The 25,382-nt window shown below is 41.2% G+C and overlaps 1 protein-coding gene across 2 annotated transcripts in view; it reads left to right on the forward strand.

The window, feature by feature from the left end:
* The first annotated feature begins 798 nt into the window (after positions 1-798).
* sema4bb (sema domain, immunoglobulin domain (Ig), transmembrane domain (TM) and short cytoplasmic domain, (semaphorin) 4Bb) overlaps positions 799-25,382 on the forward strand; it is a 65,560-nt gene continuing 40,976 nt past the window's right edge. Inside the window, exon 1 of one of the 2 annotated variants that reach the window (XM_078795804.1) lies at positions 799-943. The gene's annotated coding sequence lies outside the window, so the exon portion shown is untranslated. Of the gene's footprint in view, positions 944-12,333; positions 12,526-25,382 lie in introns of those variants that run through there. The other variant, XM_058089725.2, reaches the window with a different exon arrangement.

Here is a 25,382-nt window from a genome sequence, read left to right on the forward strand (position 1 = left end):
TTTTGTCCGAAATAGGCGAAATCTGTTATAAAAAATCCGATATATGCAATGAATTTTTATTGGAAATGCATTACAGAAAAATTTGTTCTTTTTTATCTGTCCGTTGTGAGTGAATTTCCGATATATCCGAGTCTGATATATCCAAGGTTTACTGTATTCCATCCCATCCAAACGAGCCTTAGCGGAGGTCTGCCCTCTTCCAAACTGTTGCCTGACAGTCTAAAAAAGTTGATGTGTCTGCATCTGCAGTCCGACCTTGATTCAAGGCCTGCGAACGCCTCGCTATTTAACATTTTGCTGAGGGAAAAGTGGGAGAAAAAGAGACCGTCCTTATCAGTATGTTTCCTGCATGGCTGCTATCGTATTCTTTGGTGTCAAACGGCCACAGACGGATCCGAGTGAGACGCTGCTTGGGATGACCCTGAGCTGTCATTGTTTTTTAGTCCATGTCTGTTCTCTTTTTAGGCTTGAACTCTTGTATTTTCGAGACAGCACCTGAAATGTCAGGAAGTGACCTATTCATCATCAGAGCGTTTAAAAAAAAAAAGGAACATTTTCTGCCATTTTTCTTATTTACACTTGAAATGAATTTAGGTTTAGCTCTTATTGCTAAATAATAGCATGCAGGTATGCACATGGTTAATTATCCTGCCAAAAAAAAAGGGAAATATACAGTGCTGGAAATACAAGGACACACACCTTCCCCCACCCCCTGCAGAACCCTCGCCCATGATGTAATGCTATCAGACCCCTCCTCTGCTGTGCCTCACACACCCTCTCGCCTCTTTCTATTGGTAGCTCCGGTCTGCATCTGCTGGATCAGCTCTACACACACACACACTTTACACACCGGTAAGGAAGAGGAATAGGAAGAAGAGGAGGAGGGGGATTCCTTCGCCACTGCAGCCGCCGCTTACGCCACCTGGCTCCTTGTCGCTTCACGGTGAGTCCCTCCTTTTTGATATATGACAGCAGGCGGGCGGCTCGGAATCACACAAAAGGATGCTTTATTTTGTCATTCATGCACAGTGACGATTATAGTAGCGGAGTGGAGTGAGATGGCTCACTTACTCCAGATAGCATACGCATCACATTCCCTGTATGTGTGTGTGTTTATGTGTGTATTTAAGGAGTTGTGTCATTTTAAAGCTATGGACAATCTATGAGAGGGATGCCGGTCACCTTGTTGGGCACACGGTGCTGAGATGCTGATGCTGCGTTAAGTTCATGATGAGGAGAAGTGATGCACTAGTTTGCTGTGACTCTTGACTGCCAGCTTGACAATGAGGATGCATTGGCTTACAACTGAAGCCTGACACTGTCACTATGTGTGATAAACCTCAGGGAGTGGGACATATGGACGCTTGCATGGCTGCTGCTGCTTCTCTGCAAAGGTTTAGTGCTTCCAACGGAGAGAGAATCTCATGTCATCATGACATCAGCATTTCAAATCCCAAATTAGCAGGAAGTAATTTGCGTTGCTTTATTTTATTTTTAATTTTGACTTGTTATGCCAGGTTGAGGATTTCGGCGCTATTCACAGGAAAGCACATACGTACCTCCAAACAGGGACAAACATTTCTTTAATCAGGACTAAAACACAAGATTTGGACATACAGCAATCCCGACTTTATTGCGGTTAATTGGTTCCAGACTAGACCGTGATGAGGAAATTGCCCCCAAGTACAATTCATTCTTTCATTCATTTTCTACCACTTATCCTCACAAGGGTCGCAGGGTGCTGGAGCCTATCCCAGCTGTCTTCGGACGAGAGGCGGGGTACACCCTGGACTGCTCGCCAATCACAGGGCACATATAGACAAACAACCATTCACACTCACATTCATACCTATGGACAATTTGGAGTCGCCAATTAACCTAGCATGTTTTTGGAATGTGGGAGGAAACCGGAGTACCCGGAGAAAACCCACTCATGCACGGGGAGAACATGCAAACTTCACACAGAGGGGAGAATTGAACTCGGGTCTCCTAGCTGCAAGGCTTGCGCGCTGACCACCCGTCCGCCATGCAGCCCTTTTCAATCATAAACGAGCAAAAGAGAATTCAACCACTGTACAATAAAACAAAAATAAACTAAAATTTTAGCCTATCCCAGCTGTCTTCGGGGGAGAGGTGGGGTACACCCTGGACTGGTGGCCAGCCAATCACAGGGCACATATAGACAAACAACCATTCACACTCACATTCATACCTATGGACAATTTGGAGTCGCCAATTAACCTAGCATGTTTTTGGAATGTGGGAGGAAACCGGAGTACCCGGAGAAAACCCACGCATGCACGTCGAGAACATGCAAACGTCACAAAGAGAGAGTGGAATTGAACTCCTAGTTGTGTGTCCTGAGCGCTAACCACTTGTCCGCCATGCAGCCTCCAATTCCCTATTCATAAAACGAAATATTTTTGTAGTTATAGCATAGAAAACCTGTTTACGACCCTCTAAACCCGGTTTTTAAGATTATTAGAGCCTTCTAAAGATGAAATAATACACAATTACACTTATATTACTCAATATAGTAAACATAATAACATAAATAAGATATAAATAAGACTCTTGCTGTAAATGTGTTCCCTCGGGGAGCTGAGAAGCGAGTAGACAGGAAGTGGCATTGGAGGCTCAGAGTTGAGTTTTAGTTTGGCATGGGCTAGTATTTTTATTTGGGATTACTGTGATTGTTATGAGATAACTCCAACTGCAATAAAAGCCTCGATCAAATCAGGTTTGGTGCTTGTGTGTCTTATGGGATGCTACACTAACAGTGAGCAAATTGTAATTTCTACACAAATGTGGCACTATATGTGCCTTTTACACATTGTATGTTAAAATATTAATATTTCATACATGGTCGACCCTGCATTGTGTATAAGAAAAGTCTCATAACTATTTCATCCAGATGTTAGTCCATTTTTAGGTCCCGTACTTTCTTCCTTTACTGCTCATTTCATCTCCATGAAGAGTAACAGTCTAAATATTAAACATAATAATGCATTTTCAAGTAATCTGTAGAAAAATGAGAGTTATCTTGCTCCATGACTCACACAACATGAGAGTTGTCCTGGCTGGTCCACCAATATTAAAGACTCTTATAATTGACTGACTTCAGTTACTGCTTTTTCATCCAAATTTACACTAAAACCATAAAATAATAAACAAATGCATTTTAAAGGTTATCTTGTTCCATGGCGAAGACAACACGAGAGTTGAAATGAAATGTTTGGAATGCTGTTGGAATACTGTAGGAATATTTAGAACAGGGGTCTCAAACATGTGGCCCGTGGGCCAAATGTGGCCCACAGGACACAAATTTGAGGCCCCCGCCTTGATGTGAAAGTTTAATGTTAGTGCGGCCCACGCAAGTTTGATATGGATGCTGTATGGTATCATGTACCCAGAAAAAATTATTACGTTTTGATTAATGTTCATGTTAAAGGTTAAATAACTGTTAATAGTTATCCTCCCTATCCGTGTGGAAGTGGTAAGTTTTTGGCTTTTTAAGTTTAAAGGAAATAACTTGGAGGCTACCGTTTAGGTCGCTAGGTATCTAGTTTGCGAGTTAGCATGTGTCTCAAGACCCTGCAGTTGCGCAATATGTTGTAAATAAATAAAGTATAAATGTGACTATAGTCGTGTTTTGTCATGTCTACAGGGCTCTAATAATGCTTTGTTCATTTTAATCTGAAAAAAATAATTTGTCTACCCACCAACTATATGTGGTTTCTTAAGTTTTATTATTATTATATTTATTTATTACTGATTGATTGATTTTCTTTATTCTTGATCTTATTTTGTGTAGAAAAATAAAAATGAAGATATTTGAGAACAGTGGAATGCTTTATCAGAGCTTTTCTTGTAGAAAATCGAAACCAAAACAAAGTTTATTCATTTTTCTGATGCGGGGCCCAGTCTCGCCCAGACCCTAGCTCCAGTGGCCCCCAGGTAAATTGAGTTTGAGACCCCTGATTTAGAATGTAGTCTGTGCTGTTATAATACCTTTCCAATGACTTTCAACATTGAATCCACCTCTAAAGTTTTTAAAGGTTGCTCTAAAAATCCAGGGCAGCCACAAGAATGGGCCCTTATATTTGGAATTCACTCAGAACGCAGTCAAAATATTCCAAATACACCTTAAATATCCAGGAATGAATCAAGAATTGACATTCCGACGACACTCCGACTCAATCCACCTCTAGTGTGACTAGAGTATAAGAAAAACAACATTCTGTTTTCCTAGCTAATCAGCATGCAGCTCACTTCTGATTGTCAGTGATTGCAACCCGCATCATCACCATCATCATCATCATCACAAATACTGACGCCAAACACGCTCGCTGTTCACTTCCTTTTTCTTCTCATAGAAGCAATATGCCAATATGCAGGAGCTATTAACGGCTGATTAGCACATGAAAGAGTGTTTCCTGCGGGCTGTTTAGCTAAGACATGCTCTCTGTAGGCATTACACGCCTCGTACAGTAATTAGGCTGTAGCTACAAACTAATAAACAAACAGGAAATGAGGGGAAGAACAATGCGTGGTCATTGGTTAATGCGTTGGACACTTCATTGATTCGGAGCCCCGTTGAGTCCTATTACAGGCAATGAGAGACACGGCGTCTCCATGGTGACCTTTAAAAGTAGCAGCAAGACGTGATAGCGCCGCTACTTGAGGTCCCCTCTGACGTTTATGAAGTATGGAAAGTATGAAGAACAGTGGCTGAGCAGCTGTAGAAGCAATTATTAAAGACGAGCTCACCTTGGCGCTTTGCTCAAATGCCCTGAAAAAGTCTGGGTTTGTGTATATAGGCTTCCATATTATTTTTAATCATGGTTTCAGATCAACCAGAGACACAACAAGGATCCAATTTGTAACCAGATGAGACTCAAAACAGTCCATTCTGGAATAACACGACTCGGTTTCCTGCTTTGATATAGTAGGGATTATCTGTAAAGGGTGAAAATGTCTTCTGATAGATCACAAAAAACTACTTGGTACCAATATCCACATTTACATGGACCCAAATATTCCAATTCCATTTGGTTTATTTGCTCAAACGGAAAAAATCTAACCTTTGTATACACCTCATTCCGAAAGAAAAGTGCCAATCCGAATGAATATATAATCGGATTCCCAGGGGTGGAATATTCCTTTCCCCAATCCGATTGAGGTATCTTGTACCCGCTCAATCAGAAAGTTGTCACACTGCGTTCTTCTTCGTGGGCAGCAAACAAACTGAACTACTGTGTTAGTCAATGACAACACAACTGATCCAATCCTATGTTCTGAACTCTGAACTTTGGTCGTGCTTGATGCCAGTGTTTCTAGTGGGAATGTAGGAGGTATCCACTGTCTGGAACTGATGTCTATTTTTGTAAACTTAGATCAGGGTGGTCCAAAGACTGGGGTCTTTAGTCATGACGGATGCCCCCTGCAACATGTCCACATACCCATTTGCTGTTTGACGCCCCTGCACAACTTGAAGCTCCATTGTTCCACTAAAGGAAAAGCACCCCAGATCATGATGGTGCCCCAAACATTCATTTTCATTCATTTTATACCGCCTATCCTCACGAGGGTTGTGGAGGGTGCTGGAGCCTATCCCAGCTGTCTCAGCCAATCACAGGGCACATATAGACAAACAACCATTCACACTCACATTCATACCTATGGACAATTTGGAGTCGCCAATTAACCTAGCATGTTTTTGGAATGTGGGAGGAAACCGGAGTACCCGGAGAAAACCCACGCATGCACGGGGAGAACATGCAAACTCCACACAGAGATGGCCGAGGGTGGAATCGAACTCGGGTCTCCTAGCTATGATGGATGTTAAGATGTCACAGCCACAATATATGGGCATAAATATTGATGTAGAACAAAAATTTCAGCAAAATATCAGTTCTCGACAAATAAGGCTTTTTTGTTAAAAGATACATTTCACTTTCACTTTAACAAAAATGTATCCATATATTCATAAATTCATTCATCACGTTAATTTTCTACCGCTTATCCTCACGAGGGTCGCGGGCGTGCTGGAGCCTATCCCAGCTGTCTTCAGGCGAGAGGCGGGGTACACCCTGGACTGGTCGCCAGCCAATCACAGGGCACATATAGACAAACAACCATTCACACTCACATTCATACCTATGGACAATTTGGAGTCGCCAATTAACCTAGCATGTTTTTGGAATGTGGGAGGAAACCGGAGTACCCGAAAAAACCCACGCATGCACGGGGAGAACATGCAAACTCCACACAGAGATGGCCGAGAGCGGAATTAAACTCGGGTCTCCTAGCTGTGTGGCCCTACATGCTAACCACTCCTCTACCGTGCCTGCGCCCCAACCATGAAGGTTCAATTTTCTTCTCATCCTCTTTCCTTTTGTGCAAATTCCAAATAGGAAATTTTGTGGTAACAACAATCCAACTGCTTTCAAAGAGAGAAAGCTTTTTTGCCTTGGCCATCAACAGATCAGTGTGAAAATTTGACAGAAAATGCCACTAAATCCGTATTTTTATCAAGGTTACGACTTTCAAAGGCTGCAGTCTTAAATATTTGATCAGCAGATTCCCTTAGAACCTCCTTAAGATCCAACAATGCAAAATGAAAAATAATTACAGTATGTCAACTTCCTACTTCAGGACTGATTTGACCTTAACCATAATCAACAGGGTTCTTGCCTCAACATTAACCTGCTAACCTTTCAGATAATCTCATCCAAATAATAAATCTGTTGTTAAAAAAAAAGGTTATAGTTAAATCTAATACTATTTGTGTTGCTGCTGCATATTTAAAAAGTCATTAATTCATATTCAGTGCCTGCAGGCTTGGTTCCTTTCTTCCACGTCCGCCCCACCCACTGAACTCCCTCCACGTCTCATTGTGCAGCTGTGCAGGACCTTCACCTATGGCCCCCTCACTCCCTCACAGTCACAGAAGGGGGAAAATAAAGGTCCAAATACATATAATATATACATCACGGTGTCATTAGAGTTGGCTGACGTCATATTCTCAATCCTCAGGGGCAAAGTAAAGCATATTAAGGTGGATATAATTCATATTAATGCCCCATGTCAGCCCCTCCCGTAGATGCTGGAGCACATATTGGCTTTTATTGCTAATGGCAGATAAAGAAAGGGTTGCTAGTCTGGCATTAGGAGGCCAAATGGATTTTTGTGTGTTTTTTCCTGGAGCTCAATAAAGTTAATTTCGAGGTGTCAATCAAAGATACATTTAGAATATGTTTGAACAAAATTCCATGCAATTGTACAACAAATTTTACCTTGCTTTCATCAAAGTTGATTTATTACTGAGTACAGTATAGTAATTACTGCTCTAATAAAGGCCGCGCCCCAATTTATTGCCAAGTGCGTCATTCATGTAAACAAACGATGCATCAAATTGATACCGCATTGAGAAAAGGTCACCTTCAGGGCAGACATGGCATCTGTAAAGTCGACGTTTACAGTGTTGTTGACATTTTTATTGAATACAAGATACCCCTTCCTGATTACTTTTTTTTTCACTTGTTTAAAACCTTTAAGGGCTGTACGGCGGATGAGTGGTTAGCGCGCAAACCTCACAGCTAGGAGACCAGGGTTCAATTCCACCCTCGGCCATCTCTGTGTGGAGTTTGCATGTTCTCCCCGTGCATGCGTGGGTTACCTCCCACATTCCAAAAAACATGCTAGGTTAATTAGCGACTCCAAATTGTCCATAGGTATGAATGTGAGTGTGAATGGTTGTTTGTCTATATGTGCCCTGTGATTGGCTGGCGACCAGTCCAGGGTGTACCCCGCCTCTCGCCCCAAGACAGCTGGGATAGGCTCCAGTACCCCCCGCGACCCTCGTGAGGATAAGCGGTAGAAAATGAACGAATGAACTTTATTAGAGCCCCGTAGACATGAAATAACACCCCTATAGTCACTTTTACACTCCAGCTTGTGGTTGTGAGGATAAGCGGTACAGAAAATGAATGAATGAATGAAACTTTTAATTATTAAGGTAGAAAAAAAATCCATTCTTACATTACATGGCCCTGTGTGAAAAAATGATTGCCCCCACATTAAAATATAACTGAGATTAATCGAGATCTATGAGATCTAAAGCCATTTCTAAGGCTTTGGGACTCAAGTAAACCACAGCGAGAGCCATTATTCTTAAATTGTGAAAACGGTGGTGAACCTTCCCAGGAGCGGGACCAAAATGACCCCTCAGCAACTCATCCAAGAGGTCACAAAAGACCCCACAAAAACCCCACACATGTTTTCACACCACTGTAGAGTAAGTATGAGCAGACATTTTATTCATTGTTCAGGTGATTTTCACTGAAATGTTTACAAAATCTGAGTGAATTTGTGGAAAACTGTAAACAGGAAGTAGACCAACACATAACTCCTTGACAGAGACAATAACAAATTGTGGTTTTATCTCAAATGACGCTATCTTGCAATGACAGTCAAGGCATGAAATGTGATCATATGCATCTCCTGCTTAATTAATCTCCCTGTCACCATGACAACAAATCCATACTTGATTGACGTGTGTGTGTGTGTGTGTGTGTACAGTGATCATACTGTGCTTTTTCATTGTTGAATATGTTGAGCATAGACACAAGTGTAATGAAGTTTATATTTGATACAGTTGTAGGTAGTAAAATAGATACTATATACTTCTGTACATTTACATTACTACTACAATATTCTTAAAACTCACTGTATACGGTAACATGGATTTATGTACAGTGTACAAAATGACACACCATGAAATGAAAACCAATAAAAAGAACAATTATATGTTTTGTGACGGCACGGTGGATGAGTGGTTAGCATGCAGGCCTCACAGCTATATTAGACCAGGGTTCAATTCCACCCTCGGCCATCTCTGTGTGGAGTTTGCATGTTCTCCCCGTGCATGCGTGGGTTTTCTCCGGGTACTCCGGTTTCCTCCCACATTCCAAAAACATGCTAGGTTAATTGGTGACTCCAAATTGTCCATAGGTATGAATGTGAGTGTGAATGGTTGTTTGTCTATATGTGCCCTGTGATTGGCTGGCGACCAGTTGCCAAAAGACAGCTGGGATAGGCTCCACCACCCCCCTGACCCTCGTGAGGAAAAGCGGTAGAAAATGAATGAATGAATATATGCTTTGCACACCTTCATTAAATACTTTTATTAAACAAACTCAAAACAGTTTTCTGCCCGACAACACTTTTTTGATAGTTTGATAGAAAGCAAAATATACGATCAATCCAGGTTGTATCCTGTCTCTCGCCCGAAGGTGGAATTGAACTCGGGTCTCCTAGATGTGAGCCCTGCACAATAACCACTTGGTCACCGTACAGCCTAGTAATGAGTTCATTCATTCATTTTCTACTGCTTATCCTCACGAGGGTTGCGGGGGGTGCTGGAGCCTATCCCAGCTGTCTTCAGGCGAGAGGCGGGGTACACCCTGGACTGGTGGCCAGCCAATCACAGGGCACATATAGACAAACAACCATTCACACTCACATTCATACCTATGGACAATTTGGAGTCGCCAATTAACCTAGCATGTTTTTGGAATGTGGGAGGAAACCGGAGTACCCGGAGAAAACCCACGCATGCACGGGGAGAACATGCAAACTCCACACAGAGACGGTTGAGAGTGGAATTGAAATCTGGTCTCCTAGCTGTGAGGTCTGCGCGCTAACCACTCAACCGCCGTGCCACTCTCCCTAATAATTATTAATACAATTGACTTACTTTTATTTGTATTATTTATTACCATACTTACATATAGTGGTCTACCAACAGCACCCCATTGAGCTGCATTGCTTGTGATGAGTCATCAGTGTTCAGGTCTCTGAGGAGGACAAGGTCATTAGGCTCTTCTAACAATGTCACAACCTTAACGGATGTCAGCATCCCGACTGAAGCCATCCATGAAAATGTTAATCTCCACATCACCAAATCCAATGTGGCTGTAAATAAAAAAAAAAAGCTTGTTGTTTACTTAACCCCAATAAAAGCCGCCTGGAACAGCGTTGACCTTACATGAATGGCTGCTGTGTAGTCCGTGGTGCGTTTGAGCGTCTTGACAAAGGGGATATTATTGGGAGTATTGCGGCAGATTAAGAGCGATGTGTTCAACAATGGAGGCTCTGTTAGCGGAGTATTTGGGATAATAACGCTGAAGTTGAAGTGTCCTCGGAATTCTTACTTTTGAATATAAAAGTAGCAGTGAGGAACACAAATGTCATGTTTACCTTTTTTTGCTTGTTTTGTGGAAATCGCTTAAGTTGTTCAACAGGTAACTACAATGACACAAAACACATCTTTGTTTGACTTTATTTTACAAGAAAACATTCCCTGGTGTTATCTCAGACAGAAGAAAAGAAAAACAAATAGTTGTTTCATGCATGGGAGCTCTTACTAGTGTTGCGGCATGTGGATGAATACATTAAGTGTGACGAGCACGACCTGACGTTTTAGTCTTTTTTTGCAGCAGTGAAAAGAGATTACATGAATGGCTGCGTACGCTTGCATTCAAGTCGTTGCCTTTGCCACATAATCCCCGCTAATGCTCTTTGTGCCGGACGCTCTCAGCTGTCAGTCATTGTTCTACTTGTCCACTGAGAAGAAGAGGCAGAAGAACAAGTGACTCCATGACACCCAAAATACAGGACACCCTTATATAGGTGGCTTCATAAAAACTATATTTTATTCATTCTCTAGCTTTTAAACTGGGAAAAAATATACACGATATGTTTCCTGTTAAATGTAATTTAAATACAATTTTCTGTGTATGCAACCGACTGCCCAAAAAGTCATATCTCAGTTAAATCCGGTTTGAACAAATTGTGTCATCAAACCGAGTTTAGTCCAGATCTGATCCAGATTTCGGTATGAATGAATGTACATTAGTTAGATTTGATCCAGTTTGAACAAAAGTTGCTATGTGTATGCAAGGTCAGAATCTGTGTCATCGAGCCAAGCTTAATTCAGATCTGATCCAGACTTAGGTGTGAATGGAATGTACACACGGTCATACATTGGTTAGATTTGATCCAGTTTGAACAAAAGTTGCTATGTATATGCAGGATCAAAATCTGTGTCATCAAAACCAAGTTTAATCCGGATGTGAACCAGATTTCAGTGTGGCTGGAATGGACACACAGTCATACATTGGTTAGATTTGATCCAGTTTGAACAAAAGTTGCTATGTGTATGCAGGGTCAAAATCTGTGTTATCAAACCGAGTTTAATCTGGATCTGATCCAGATTTCAGTGTGAATGGAATGTACACACGGTCATATATTGGTTAGATTTGATCCAGTTTGAATAAAAGTTGCGGTGTGTATGCAGGGTCAAAATCTATGTCATTGAGCCAAGCTTAATTCAGATCTGATCCAGACAATTTGTCATGTTTAACCAAGGTGAAATTGGATCTGATTCAGATTTTGGTGTGACACAATCATATATTGGTTAGATTTGGTTCAATATTGCATATAAAAACAATCTCTATCAAATATCTAATCACATTGAATTCAAAAATGGGAAAAATATTCAGAATTTGTTTTAAATTTGATCTCAATTTAATTATGTGACCTATTCACACAAAAAATTGCTGTATTTTAATGGTGTAAAACGTAAAGAAATCAATCAAACCAACTTCAATCCGGATCTGATCCAAGTTTGGATGTAAATCCACATTCTGATGTTGGTATTATTTGAGTTTAAGTTGAATATGATCCCGATTCTGGTGTTAAATCCTTATTTTTTATAATGTAAATATACCAAACCAAGTTTAAACCAAGTCTGATCCAGATTTAGGTGTGAATCCACACAAATATTTTTTTATTGACAATTAATATCAGGCAAAATTAATACAGTTTGAATAAAATCTGCTTTGTGTATATAGGATTAGAAGCTACTGGATAATATCAAAGCAATTTAAATCCGGATCTGATATTGAATCCAAATTTTTTTTGAATCTGTAATTTTTTGAAAATATCCTTAACTTTTTTTTTTTTAATAAATTGTTCAATCATTTAAATTGTGTAAATTTAGTCAGAATTTGTTCAGTTTGTGTGCAAGATCGGGAACTAGATCAAGTTCCATCAAGTTTAATTGTGACTATGTGAATGCATATTAATAGAATTGTCCATATCTTATAAAATGATTTCACAGGTGAGAAAAAAAGTAGCGTCTATTCATAGTTTTAGGACTCCCACTTGTGTGACATGATGATGATGATGATGATGATGATGTGTTAGGTGGAGCAGTTCGCTGCAGCGTGGGTTGTGGTGGGCGGAGCTTGAAGTTTTGCAGCCTGTGTGGAAACACACACTCAGAGGCAGGGCTTCATTTCAGCGACACGTCAATCCCAAACGCTTCTCGGTGGATTTAAACCATATCTCCTTCTGGTTTTTCTATACTTCCCAGCACCGCAAAAACTTGAAAAACCTTCATTGGATGTTAGACGTGGAGCTTTTTTAAAAAAAAACAAAATTTACCAAGCAGGAATGGTGAGTAAAGCGCTTTTTTCCCCCTTTTTGCACGTTCGTACGTGTGAGTGTGTGCGTGGAGCTGTCTGTTATAAAGCATGCAGGGCTCGTAGTATTCATTTACAATAAAATGATGCACTCTTTACCAAATAATGATACTATTTTAGTTGAAAAACACAGATTTTAATGTTCATTTATTGCAATTTAGTGCTACAGAACTTCACACGTCATTGTCACATTCATACGTTCCAATTTTTAAGTAAAGGTACATATTTATATTCTATAAATAGACACTTGAATTGTTCACTCCAGGAACCTAGTTGTGTATTTTACAATGAAAAAAGAACACTTTGAATCAGTACAATATTCTGTTTTGTTTACATATAACACAGGTACCAAACTACATGGTCTGGACTGTACCACTTTTTTGGCACTCTACCATGTTGGTACCTAAGCACCCTAAGGTTTGATTTTTTTTGTATACATTTTTATGACATCAAAGGCACCCAAATAATGCAACTATTTAGTACATTTTGGCCCACTTCAACCACAAACTAGTAAGGTACTGAAAGGGCGGAGCTAGAAACTATGGCTTTGATAGGTTCACATTGAATCCTCACTTCCTGGTTTTGTTTAATTTTACCCATTTTATCCACACTCAAAATATTGTAAGTTTTTTTTTTTAAATACCACCACGAAATATCATATGCAAAAATGAACATTGTGCGCATGTGCAAGTATGACATATTTCTTCATTGTTATAAGTACAATATTTTTTTAAATATGCCATAGTATAAGAAAATGATTGCACATGGCCTGTTATGCATATTATCGTGTTTTCGAAATGTGTTTTCAAACACATTTTTGAGGACATTTTGATGACTCAGTTCCTCAATATAGTGCAGGGGTCTCAAACTAAATTTACTTGGGGGCCACTGGAGCGAGGGTCTGGGCGAGACTGGGCCGCATCAGGTTTTCCAAAAACAAAAAACACATTTATTTAAAACAGAAAAATGAATAAACTTTGCTTTTGTTCCGATTTTCTACAAGAAAAGCTCTGATAAAACATTCCACTGTTCTCAAATATCTTAATTATTATTTTTCTGCACAAAATAAGATGAAAAATAAATAAACAAATCAAGAATAAAGAAACTCAATCAATTAGTAATAAATAAATATAATAATAATAATAAAACACCAAATAATAAAAACTCAAGAAACCACATATAGTTGGTGGGTAGACAAATTATTTTTTTTCAGATTAAAATGAACAAAGCATTATTAGAGCCCTGTAGACATGACAAAACACGACTATAGTCACATTTATACTCTTTTTATTTACAACATATTGCGCAACTGCAGGATCTTGAGACACATGCTAACTCGCAAACTAGAGAGCTGGCGACCTAAACGGTAGCCTTCAAGTTATTTCATTTAAACTTAAATAGCCAAAAACTTACCACTTCCACACGGATAGGGAGGATAACTATTAACAGTTATTTAACCTTTAACATGAACATTAATCAAACGTAATAATTTTTTCTGGGTACATGATACCATACAGCATCCATATCAAACTTGCGCGGGCCGCACTAACATTAAACTTTCATATCAAGGCGGGGGCCTCAAACTAGTGGCCCGCGGGCCGCATGTTTGAAACCACTTGATATAGTGGAAGCGTGGGTGTGTATGTGTCATGACATCGCCAACTACTGGCCTGGCATGCACATTACAGTGTCATATCATTGTACGAATGCTGATTGTTTTGATAACTTAATCATCTATTTGAAACCACTCCTATTTTTGCTAAACACACTTCCTGCATCCTATTTGCTGAGGTTGTGAAACCACAATGTGTCAATGTAATCAAGATAATGAGCGATTCATTGCAACATCACGTGAAGGAAGATGATGGAATCAGACCTTCAAACGACCTCCTGTGTGGCGTGATAGTGTATCAATAAGACTGAAAAACACTCATCCCTCCTCCCTGGCTTTACTGTAAACCACAGCTGCAACAGGAAGCAGTTTTCCTTGAAACACTCAACCCCCCTCCTCCTCCTTTTGCAAAAAAAAAAAAACACACATATGCTGAAACAGACCCTCACCCACGCAATCACACACACATTCAAACACTCCAAACAAACACACAAGCTCCACCCATTGCTGCACAGAGGAATGGTCAGCATGTGTCGGGAGATGCTCGCTGGTTTGGTTTTAAACACTCCCACCTCTCCAAAATATTCTGGATGACCCATTGGTCTCTGGAAGAGGCGAAGGGGGGATGATTGTGAGGCCCTATGCAATCTCCTATATCACTGCTGACATGTGGGAAACATCAACCAGGCTCGTGTCGGTGGTTTCTATGATAACACTGCAGTATGCATGCCAGGTCAGTAGTTGGCACTGTCACCAAGTATATCAATATTCAGTATACATTCTCAATATGTACAGTATGTACATATGTACTCGGCTGTGATTGGTCACACTCTGAAACTACTGCGCTTTCTAATTTAACGGCAAGAGGAGTTGATGACTTAGCATGTCTCAAAGACTAGGGACCGCTGGTGCTCCTCCAGCATCGTCTGCCCGAGCTGGAGCACTCATTGTCGGGCATACTTTGTCAGAAGCACCAATGGTGCCGTGGAGCTCTGGAGAACCAGGACGCAAGGACCCTGCGTCCACTTCATCTCCCCGAGGTGGAGCACTCATTGTCGGACACACTTTGTCAGAGCACCAATGGTGCCGTGGAGCTCAGGAGAACCGGGACGCAAGGGCTGTGGGTCCACTTTGTCTGCTTGAGGTGGAGCACTCATTGTCGGGCACACTTTGTCAGAAGCACCAATGGCGCCGTGGAGCTCAGGAAAACCGGGATGCAAGGACCCTGCGTCCACTTCATCTGCCCGAGGTGGAGCACTCATTGTCGGACATACTTTGTCAGAAGCACCAATGGTGCCGTGGAGCTCTGGAGAACCGGGACGCAAGGACCCTGCGTCCACTTCGTCTGTCCGAGGAGTAGCACTCATTGTCGGACACACTTTGTCAGAGGGAGCGCTAGCACCGTGGAACTCAGAAGTCGGACGTGAGGGCGTCTTGTTTACTAACTGCACAATCTTGGCACAACATTGGTAATGGAAATGTGGTCATTACACGTTTTTGGCGGGACTACCGTGATCCAGACAGTGAGCACTGTGTGTCTCTCCACCTCCGTGGACGCACAGCGTGTCCGACATTAATGCTCACTGGCGAGAACGTGCTGCTTCTGGCTTCAGCAACGGTTTGTCAGATATTTCATGTTCATGTAAGCAGAGCTTGGGGGAGGGCAGAGAGCGTATTGTGCCTGCAGCCACGCCCATAAGGAGGCCGGCTCCACTGTGACATCACAAAAGAACACTTTTGCAACGCCCTCTGAAACCAGGCATTTTGAGCCATCCCGAATTTCTTTCAGGGCTCACTTTCAAATGCGCAAACCTTATTATCTGAAACTTTAGCATTGTTTAACACTATAATAATTAGCAGTAGAACATAGGTAAGTTTCAGGAAAATATCAGTTCCCGACTCAAAAAAAGAAAAAAACAGCTTTTTGCTAAACGAATATACATTACAAGTTTAACTTTCACTTTGACACATTCATTCATTTTCTATTGCTTATCCTCATGAGGGTCGCGGGGGTGCTGGAGCCTATCCCAGCTGTCTTCGGGCGAGAGGCGGGGTCCACCCTGGACTGGTCGCCAGCTAATCACAGGGCACATATAGACAAACAACCATTCACACTCACATTCATTCCTATGGACAATTTGGATTCGCTAATTAACCTAGCATGTTTTTGGAATGTGGGAGGAAACCGGAGTAAAAAACGGGTTTCTTTACATCACAATACCAATGTATTTACAAATTTAGCATCATGAACTATTTACAATGTTCACATGAGGAACTGAACTATGCATGAGCATGTGTGTGCACACGTGTGTGCATTAAAATCTCCCTGCGATGTGTAACCTTCTGCACACTGCACTCCTCCACACTTCCTCCTTCCTGTTATGTGTGATTTATCCATCTATAATCCCTGCAGGGCTTTTATCAAATGCATTCTTCTGAAAAAAACTGTGGCAGTTTTTTATAGCTTAAAATGACTCTGTGGTGGCATACATTAGTGTAGAGTTGCGTCAGTTATTTTGGAGTTGAATTGCATATTCTCTCCCTTTTTAATTGTGAATTTAACGATGCTAGGTTCATCCCTGCATACTCACCATGTAATGGGGTTATGCATTGGTTGCATTTTGCCGTACTTCTCACTCTGAACGCACTCAAAATGCATAAAGTGTAAGTATGGGAGTGTGGAAATTGAGACACGGGCACGGCTTGTTGTTTTCCCTTGACTTGCACATGGTTGAAGTGCGTGTGCTGCATGAAGCTGTTGCTGAGTAAACTGTGAGTGAGATCCTCCCCGCAGCATTAAACTGTGAAAAGTCACGCTTTTCCACAAGGACTTTGAGGCTTTAAAGGTAGACATTTGCATTGGCTACAGCGTGTCTCTGTTTGTCTGCAGAGTCTATGCATGACTTTGTGTGTTGTTGCTGTTATATACATATATTCAAGACCACCTGCAGCTCTGGGAAGGATGGTGGCTTTTTGCATGCAAGGCAGGAGAGGCCTGTCTCACCTTCCTGTTGTTGTTTGTGCTTGCTTTTTTTTCTCAACCTCACTTTTGTAAGCATTGATGACTAATTCTGTTTGTTATCACCTCTTTTTGCCTCACGTGCAACAAAACAAAAGACATATTAATACGTCTTTGGTATTGAATAAGTTAAAAAGCCAAATATGATCCAATTAAGGTGTTTACATGCGTGTTTAAAAGCTAGTTTTCCATCAATTCATGCATTTTTTGTTATATTTAATTGATGCTGCTGTTTTTTGTGGTTGTAATACGACTTCCCACAGCTCTCCTTCAGAGAGGAAACTTGTTGAGACTGACTCGACAGCGCCTCTGCTGGTTGCAGCCGAGTAGTTCACTCTTTCATTCATTCATTCATTTGCTACTGCTTGTCCTCATGAGGGTCGTGGGGGTGCTGGAACCTATCCCAGCTGTCTTCGGGCGAGAGGCGGGGTACACCCTGGACTGGTCGCCAGCCAATCACAGGGCACATATAGACAAACAACCATTCACACTCACATTCATACCTATGGACAATTTGGAGTGGCCAATTAACCTAGCATGTTTTTGGAATGTGGGAGGAAACCGGAGTACCCGGAGAAAACATGCAAACTCCACACAGAAATGTCAGAAGGTGGAATCGAACTCGGGTGTCCTAGCTGTGTGGCCCTACGTGCTAACCACTCCACTACCGTGCCTGCACCCCAATCATGAAGGTTCAATTTTCTTCTCATCAAAGAACAAAACTTTCTTCCACCTCTCACTGTCCCATGTTTAGTCCTCTTGTGCAAATTCCAAATGGGAAATTTTGTGGTAACAACAATCCAACAAAGAGAGAAAGCTTTTTTGCCTTGGCCATCAAGCATGTTTTTGGAATGTGGGAGGAAACCGGAGTACCCGGAGAAAACCCACGCATGTACGGGAAGAACATGCAAACTCCATACAGAGATGGCCAAGGGTGGAATTGAACCCTGGTTTCCTAGCTGTGAGGTCTGCGCGCTAACCACTCCACCGCCGTGCAGCCCTAGTTCACTCTCAACAAGTAATTTGTTTTTCAATGTGTTAAAATCCAGTATACATGTACTAATGTGACCTTTGTCCTCGGCCACCTCCTCAAGCAATAAGGGTCCGATATCCTATAAAATCAATACAGTTCTTGCCATTATAGCACGATAACGTATCAAAGCAAGTTTACTATATTGTGTAACTGTGACTCTCACAAGGAACTGTTGTTTCTGTGCTTTGATAGCAAAGCAGCAAAGTGATGCAGATAACGCACTATATGTTATCTAAAATTGATGCTGTTTTGTTTGTGACGGCAGTGAAGTCTTAGTAAGGTGTAAGTTTGTCAGAAAGTACCGGGATCAATCTGAGCAAAGCTGAAAGCTGGAAATCTATTATGCAACAAGTTCGTCTCCAGAGAGAAATTCCTCTGTCTTGTTATTTTTTTTCCCCCCCCACTTCTTTGTTTTGAAAGAACTGCTGGGGGAAAAGAATAAACTCCCACTTTGGAATAAAAAACAGACTCTCAGCTGGGCAGAGTAATGTATTTCTTTGAAAATATGTTCAATTTTGCCCCTCAAATTAACTGATTAACTATGTTTATGTGTTACGGTGTCGCAAAATGCAGCCATAGCATTGTGCTCTAGCAGCAAATCAATACAAACAGAGGAACAGATGCTGCCCAGCTATTATAAAACACACAAAAAGCTAATTATTCTCAATTTCACAGTTAAAGAGGACTGACTTCATTGTTACTGGTTATTAATCTCTGGCCCCAATCAGCCCCCATGTTGCCAGAAGGGACTGCACTATTGATGTATGGCTTCCTCTATCGTTTTTTTTTTTCTTTTTGAATAGCTTGATACCTTTGCTACACTCCTTGTGCTGGATTTTTAAGTCCTGTTATCTCGCTTGTCAAACCCGCTCACCAAATAAGTCCTCACATCGATTAAACTGCAGGGATTTAATGGCTTCCTCCCTCTGCTCACTTGGAGTCATGAGATTGGTGCTCTGCAAAGTACTTACTGTAGCCTCCATCATGTGGCGCAATTAGGACAGTGACCTCACAAAAAGTCTATACCGTGTTGCTGGATCAAGCAGACTGGCTGGGGGGGGAGTGGGGTTGAATGAAATTCATTCATTTTCTACCGCTTTTTCCTCATGAGGGTCGCGGGGGTGCTGGAGCCTATCCCAGCTGTCTTCGGGCGAGAGGCAGGGTACACCCCGGACCGGTCGCCAGCCAATCACAGGGCACAAAAAGGCAAACAACCATTCACACTCACATTCATACCTATGGACAATTTGGAGTCGCCAATTAACCTAGCATGTTTTTGGAATGTGGGAGGAAACCGGAGTACCCAGAGAAAACCCACGCATGCACAGGGAGAACATGCAAACTCCACACAGAGATGGCCGAGGGTGGAATTGAACCCTCATCTCCTAGCTGTGAGGTCTGCACGCTAACCACTCGATCGCCGTGCCACCGGGTGGTTATCATGATAAGCAATAATACCGGAAATGCTGTAATTGTTGCCGGGGTAAAGATGGGTCATTTACAGGTAATAAATGCAAAAGTAATTTTTTTTACTTTGATAATGATTTGGAGGGCATGAGAAAGCGTGAGAGAAAAACATAAATTTATTTGACGACATGGTCATGTAATACCAATTATGTATTAACAATAATGCACAACGGGGCGGCACGGCGGGCCAGTGGTTAGCATATAGACCTCACAGCTAGGAGACCAGGGTTCAGTTCCACCCTTGGCCATCTCTGTGTGGAGTTTGCATGTTCTCCTCGTGCATGCGTGGGTTTTCTCCGGGTACTCCGGTTTCCTCCCACATTTCAAAAACATGCTAGGTTAATTGGTGACTCCAAATTGTCCATAGGTATGAATGTGAGTGTGAATGGTTGTTTGTCTATATGTGCCCTGGGATTGGCTGGCGACCAGTCCAGGGTGTACCCCACCTCTCGGTCGCAGTCAGCTGGGATAGGCTCCAGCACCCCCGCGACCCTCTTGAGGAAAAAGCGGTAGTAAATGAATGAATGAATGAATGAATGAATAATGCACAACACTGCAGCAACAAAACCAATGTTGTAATAGCAGTACAACGTAAATGGCTAAGCAAGCATTACTAGCTGAGCAAGAGTTAATTCTAACAAGAGTACAGCAGGTATTACACATATTAGTTTTACACCAACTTCTGGACTTTTGAAAGGTAGATAAGGCCTCGAAATGCAGCAACTGCCCTCTACATCAGGAAGTTACCTACAGCCACAGCTGGTAATGCCAATGTCTTTCACCCGCCGACTATAGGAAACTAAAGGTTTGTTGAATATCGCTGTTAATTGTAGCAGTTTTACCAGAACTGGATAACATGACACACACACACTCTCACACAGTTTTTGTCAAATCAGCTCCCACGTGTACAATATGTCTGCCGTTTCTTCCAAACAGTTTCCATCGACTCACTACTACTCAAGATGGGTCACCAGGTTAAAACGTGCAAAGTGGTTTCCAAACCCCGGAGGCGCAGAATAAACAAACAAGATTAATTTAATCTACTTTGCTCAGAGTTCCCAGAATAAACAACGGCCATTTTTAAATGCCTTAGAAAGGATTTCCTTGTAAGTGTGTTGCAATGTTTTGGGGAAGAGATGTGGGACTCAAGTGGGAATGTGGGAAATTATGTCAAAAAATGGAGCCTGGTTCAAATGAATTTGTTCCTGGGTCACCATCATAAAACCGTCATCAACTGAACAGGCAAAGTCACATTTTAACATTCTTAACAGTGTGAGAAAGTTAAGAACTGTCTTCAAACTCAGCGGAGGGAGCTTTACGGAGTGTTTTCGCATATACAGTGGAACTTTAGTTAGCATTATTAGCGTTTGTTCCGGAAGGTCCAACTTGTTTTCACCAATTTTTCCCATAACAAATTCTGTCATTCTAACTAACTCATTCCAGAAAGCCCAAAATGTGAACATAAAACATGTTTTTATAGGATTACAATTATAGTTATAAACGTGTGACTTACTGTAGCTGACTTTCGGTTTTGGTGGCCATTTTGTTAGCTAGATAGTAGGATGCTAACAAGGAAGTACGTGTTTGAATTAAAACTAACCGGATAAGGCACACAAACTGAGGTAAGATTGTGGCCTAAATGTTTTATGTTAATGACAAAACATGCTAACTGGGGTAGATGCTAACCAAGGTTCAACTCTTATGGTTTTTTGTGTTTGGTCATGGTTTATTTGTTTGCATCCTTAGAAGCCTAGGATTACAATTATAGTTAAACGTATGACATACGTTTCGGTTTCTGACTTTCGGTTTCGGTGGCCATTTTGTTAACTAGATAGTAGGATGCTAACAAGGAAGTACGTGTTTGGATTAAAACTAACCAGATAGGGCACACAAACTGAGGTAAGATTGTGGCCTCATTTTTTTATGTTAATGACAAAACATGCTAACTGGGGGCAGATGCTAACCAAGGTTCAACTCTGATGGATTTTTGTGTGTGGTCATGGTTTATTTGTTTGCATCCTTAGAAGCCTAGGATTACAATTATATTTACAAACTTGTGACTTACTGTAGCTGACTTTCGGTTTCGGTGGCCATTTTGTTAGCTAGATAGTAGGATGCTAACAAGGAAGTACGTGTTTGAATTAAAACTAACCAGATAGGGCACACAAACTGAGGTAAGATTGTGGCCTCATTTTTTTATGTTAATGACAAAACATACTAACTGGGGGCAGATGCTAACCAAGGTTCAACTCTGATGGATTTTTGTGTGTGGTCATGGTTTATTTGTTTGCATCCTTAGAAGCCTAGGATTACAATTATAGTTACAAACTTGTGACTTACTGTAGCTGACTTTCGGTTCCGGTGGCCATTTTGTTAGCTAGATAGTAGGATGCTAACAAGGAAGTACGTGTTTGAATTAAAACTAACCGGATAAGGCACACAAACTGAGGTAAGATTGTGGCCTAAATTTTTGATGTTTATGAGAAAACATGCTAACTGGGGCAGATGCTAACCAAGGTTCAACTCTTATGGTTTTTTGTGTTTGGTCATGGTTTATTTGTTTGCATCCTTAGAAGCCTAGGATTACAATTATAGTTAAACGTATGACATACGTTTCGGTTTCTGACTTTCGGTTTCGGTGGCCATTTTGTTAACTAGATAGTAGGATGCTAACAAGGAAGTACGTGTTTGGATTAAAACTAACCAGATAGGGCACACAAACTGAGGTAAGATTGTGGCCTCATTTTTTTATGTTAATGACAAAACATGCTAACTGGGGGCAGATGCTAACCAAGGTTCAACTCTGATGGATTTTTGTGCTTGGTCATGGTTTATTTGTTTGCATCCTTAGAAGCCTAGGATTACAATTATAGTTAAACGTATGACATACGTTTCGGTTTCTGACTTTCGGTTTCGGTGGCCATTTTGTTAACTAGATAGTAGGATGCTAACAAGGAAGTACGTGTTTGGATTAAAACTAACCAGATAGGGCACACAAAGTGAGGTAAGATTGTGGCCTAAATTTTTTATGTTAATGAGAAAACATGCTAACTGGGGCTGATGCTAACCAAGGTTCAACTTTGATGGATTTTTGTGTTTGGTCATGGTTTATTTGTTTGCATCCTTAGAAGCCTAGGATTACAATTATAGTTACAAACTTGTGACTTACTGTAGCTGACTTTCGGTTCCGGTGGCCATTTTGTTAGCTAGATAGTAGGATGCTAACAAGGAAGTACGTGTTTGAATTAAAACTAACCGGATAAGGCACACAAACTGAGGTAAGATTATGGCCTAAATGTTTTATGTTAATGACAAAACATGCTATCTGGGGCAGATGCTAACCAAGGTTCAACTCTGATGGATTTTTGTGCTTGGTCATGGTTTATTTGTTTGCATCCTTAGAAGCCTTCAGATTTAGGTGTTTTCTTACTTAGTACTACATTAAAAAGATGCTATTCTTTTGTTGACAACATGAAAAATACTTTTTATGAGGTGGAACGTGTTTGTGTGTATTATTAGGTATGTTGTTTGTCTACATGGCTGTGAACACAGCCGCATGTCAACCGCATGTTATGTTGCAGCGCACCGTAGTATGTACTTAAAGTGATTCATGTGCGTGTAAGCATACCGTTATGGACTCTATTTATCTTTGTCTGTTATTTACCGTGAAGTCTCACTATGCAGAAGAAGAGAGGCAACCGGATGCAATGTAGTAGCCACAGATCAATCAATAGAAAGATGATATGAGTGAATAATTCATGATACATGAAGGAAGCGTCAGCCCCCCTTTGGGATGTTTCACACAGTATGCTTTTGGTTTCAATTAGCAGAGGTATTCATAGTGAGTCAAGTAGCGTTTAGACCACTACTGTGAACTGGAAGCCGTCAAATGGTATTATTTAATGTGTATTTAAATGTATCCATTTATTGAGCTGAGTTTTTCCAGTTTTTTTTTTAAATAATTAATGAGCTAGCTATATTTGCGCTATTATACGCATGCTGCATGAAATGTTTTCTACTGTGTGATGTCATGAAGCTGTCTTGCCCTCCCACTTTTTTTTTTTTTTTTTTTTTTACATCCGACCTTGTTCTATACCAGACGTGATGAGTCATGCTTTGACGTGCAAAGTCATCAATGATGATGCATTCATGAGCAGTCAATTGCCGGCTGCCTGGTTGGCGGGAGGGGTTTGAGTTTATTTTTAACCCGGTCGTGATTTATTTGGGAGCAGGAGTCTGCTGGAATGGAACTCTTGTCTCTGTATTCTCACCTGTCCCATTCCCAAGTGGATACGATGCCCTTTTCACCATATTGTTGCAAGGCATTAACTACTTTGGTATTATTAATGCCAATGAATGGATGTTGGTGTGTTGATTGTTTTGAGTTTGAGAGGTTTTTCCTTGCCTCTGTCGCCAAAGTGTTGGAAATTCACTATTTTATTGTTCATAGATCCGTAATTCCACATCGTCATAAGTAAAGTGAGCCTTGGAAAAGCGGAATGCATGCGTTCTTTCTTTTTCCATACTTTGGTTCTTTCTGGGGCACGGCGGTCTAGTGGTTAGCGCGCAGACCTCACAGCTAGGAGTCCAGGGTTCAATTCCACCCTCGGCCATCTCTGTGTGGAGTTTGCATGTTCTCCCCGTGCATGCGTGGGTTTTCTCTGGGTACTCCTCCCACATTCCAAAAACATGCTAGGCGACTTCAAATTGTCCATATGAATGTGAGTGTGAATGGTTGTTTGTCTATATGTGCCCTGTGATTGGCTGGCGACCAGTCCGGGGTGTACCCCGCCTCTCGCTGGGATAGGCTCCAGCACCCCCCACGACCCTCGTGAGAAAAAAGCGGTAGGTAATGAATGAATGAATGGTTCTTTCTGTCTTTTCACAGCGCCACACGTAGGTGTGCTTGTGTATTACATGGTTTTAACTCTGAACCCTTCCGTCTGGATGCAACTATTGTAACTATTGTAATCCAGGAGAATAAAAAAAAGAAAAATCTCAGGCGCCAGGACCTTAATTGTTTCCAGGAAGATGTTCTTTTGTTATGCAAAGCAATAGACTTGCTTCATGTCGACATGTCAATGGATTTCCTGCTATGAAGACCTAATAATCCCTTACCTAGTTTGCATTTTAGAATCTAATTTGCAATTACTTTTTATGAAGTCAAATTCATTTTTCCATCAAATTTGAACCAGGATGGACAAGTTATTGGTACTAATTACTCCTTTTTAAAGCATTTTTTCCCCGCTACAACATCTTAGCAGGCTGTTGTTGTGTGAGTTATAAAGACAGACGCAGCATGACGCCTCCGTCTCGTCACTCACCCACTGAGCTTTTTGTTCGCAACATAATGCCTCCAATAACGCTTGCTGGAGCCGAAGGAGAAATGTTGTCTTTTTGTAGTTTTGTAGTCAGCCTGAGTAAAATAACAATAAACTACATCAGTTTTACCTGTAAACAACTAGACAACGTTTATTTTCACTACTTTTTTATATTATCTGGGCAGCAGATGCCGAAGATGGAATGCGAGTCGAGATGAGTTACTACATCACTGAGTTACTCGTACAAAGCTAGGCAAATGTTAAGCATACACTGTTACGCTGTTACGGAGACGGTGAACTCATCGTGACCCAGACTCCAGTCTATCATCCAATGAACCTGTCAGGTCTTTTCTTGCTCCTAACAGATGTTGGTATTAAT

This window comes from Doryrhamphus excisus, linkage group LG13, assembly GCF_037039965.1.
Source record: "Doryrhamphus excisus strain RoL-2023G ecotype Guam linkage group LG13, RoL_Dexc_Guam_v1.1, whole genome shotgun sequence".
Lineage (NCBI taxonomy): Eukaryota > Metazoa > Chordata > Actinopteri > Syngnathiformes > Syngnathidae > Doryrhamphus > Doryrhamphus excisus.